The sequence below is a fragment of the Chanos chanos genome, chromosome 8, assembly GCF_902362185.1.
Source record: "Chanos chanos chromosome 8, fChaCha1.1, whole genome shotgun sequence".
Taxonomy (NCBI): domain Eukaryota; kingdom Metazoa; phylum Chordata; class Actinopteri; order Gonorynchiformes; family Chanidae; genus Chanos; species Chanos chanos.
This window is the reverse complement of record NC_044502.1, coordinates 3,545,001-3,547,500: the sequence shown is the minus strand read 5'-3', so window position 1 is coordinate 3,547,500 and position 2,500 is coordinate 3,545,001.

The following is a 2,500-nucleotide window of genomic DNA, read 5'->3' as shown; positions in this document are numbered from 1 at the left end:
AAGGCCAGGCACACAAAACCCTGAGTGCAGCTCTCATGGTCTGGGCTGCGGATTCCCTTACCTGGCCTTCACATTAACCATTCTCTTACACTTCACCCAGCCGAAAACCGACACTGCCAACATACAGCAGGCAGACAGACTCTCTCTCTCTCTCTCTCTCTCTTTGTGTGTGTGTGCATGTGTGTAGTGTGTGTATGTGTGTGTGTGTGTGCATGTGTGTACTGTGTGTAGTGTGTGTTTGTGTATACGTGTAGTGTGTGTTTGTATGTATGTGTGTGTGTGCATGTGTGTACTGTGTGTTTGTGTATGTGTGTGTACTGTGTGTTTGTGTATGTGTGTGTACTGTGTGTGTGTGTGTGTGTGTGTCGTGTGTGTATGTGTGTGTGTGTGTTACTTGTTGTCTTAAGGTTTCTGCCTGTCTTTGTTTCCCTCCATCTCCCTCTATCCCTGTCTATTCTGTCTCTCTCTCTCTCTCTCTCTCTCTCTTTTTTTTTGCTTACTCTCCACTCTTGTCTCCCTATCTGTTTCCCTCTCATTCTGTCTTTCTCCTAGCTCTCTCTCTCTCTCTTCCTGTCTTTCGAAGACAAAGACACACACACACACACACACTCAAGCCCACTTTCACTGGCTTTCTATTTTTCTTTATCTCCCCTCCATCTCCCTCTACCTTTGTCTCTCTCTCTCTCTCTCTCTCTCTCTCTCTCTCTCTCTCTCCCTCTCTCTCTCCCTCTCTCTCTCTCTCTCTCTCTCTGTCCTTTCCTTAATGTACTGGTGAAAAACTTGCCGGTAAAGAGTCCTTCCAGTTTCTTAGTCACACTAGAGTGCTCCAGAGGAAATGGAGATCAGTTCTAATCGAGGGGCCGCATGAGCGAACCCCGTGTTTGTTGCTGTGGCATCGGGCTCGTTACCCCCCCCCCCTCTCCCCGCTGACCGTGCTGTGAACAGTGGAGCGTGGCGTTTGGATGGGTGTGCTGGCAGGAAACGGTCGTCGTTCTGGTGACCGGGAACTCCATTAAAATGAAGACACAGTGCACTGTGGTTACTGGGAGCAATGTAGCTGGAGATTGATCCACCCTCCTTACATGTGCATTCACACACACACACACACACACACACGCACGCACGCACACGCACACACACACACACACACATGCGCGCACACACACACCTAAACTTTCCTCATCCTCTTCTCTCTCTCTCTCTCACACACACACACACACACACACTGCACCCACTCATGCTTGCATGCATGCACACTGACACACACACGCACACACACTCTTCTTATAGCTTTAAAGAGAGAGAGAGAGAGAGAGAGAGAGCAGAATCACTCTCTCTCTTACACACACACACACACACTGACACACACACGCACACACACTCTTCTTATAGCTTTAGAGAAAGAGAGAGAGAGAGCAAGAGCAGAATCATTCTCTCTCTTACACACACACACACACACTTGCTAATTGAAAACAAAGACAACATTCAGCAATGCTAATATCGTGCAGTCTGATGTTGTACTTCCTGGTTCAGAGAGCAGGGTTTCCATGGCTTCCATGTGGCTGCCAATGACGTCGTGGCGGGTCTCCGGGGCAGGGGAGCCTATTAAAAGGAGGCCAGACTCTTCACAGACAGCAGGCTCGGCCAATTAATCCCGCCGGGGGCGGCGTTCCCAGGTTAGCATTTGCTTATGGTGATAAATTGGCACCGCGTAGCCACACTGATCTCTTTAGTCTTTTCACTTTTACTGCACGGCCCCGCCCGATGATGTCACCGGGGGGCTTGTAGCGATTAGGCAGGTACTCTCACACATCCACCTTTAGGGTTTTCTTTTTTTCTCTGGTGCATTTTCAGTTCCGTCTGCGCGTAATTAATTAAAATTTGACCCTTGTTCTGAGATCTGCTAACGAATGCCAACACAGACTGGAAAGCAGGTGATTTTTTGAAAACAAGCGGTGATTGGTAAAGCCATACTGTTCCAGAGAGAGAGAGAACGAGAGAGAGAGAGAGAGAGAGAGAGAGAGAGGGAGAGAGAGAGAGAGAGAGCACCACAGGGCAAACAGAATCATATTAAGAGCCTGCACTGAATTTGGTTTTCGTCCTACTTTTTTTTAGTTCCTTTTTTTTCTTTCTTTTTCTTTATAACATACAGTCAGGCTATAACACAATCAGGTTCAAACACACAATTAGGTTCAAACACGCAGTTCAGACTTTTGTCAGCCTTTTTGCTGGTTTAAACCATAATATAATTAGAATACAGTGATAACAATAATACTATAAACCAAGTTACAAACATTGCCCCATCTGACACGGTGCTCTTGTACACTATGGACTCCATGTGCTGATGGGCGGACAGAAGACCCACGTGTGTCAGAGGCGGAAACAAACCGCTGACGGTAAACGTCGCTAGCAGGTCACAAACAAGCTAACCCTGCCTAAGCGCGCGTTTTCCCTGACTCGTACGAGTGAGGGGCCGTAGGAGGCAGGAGGAAGCAGAGGT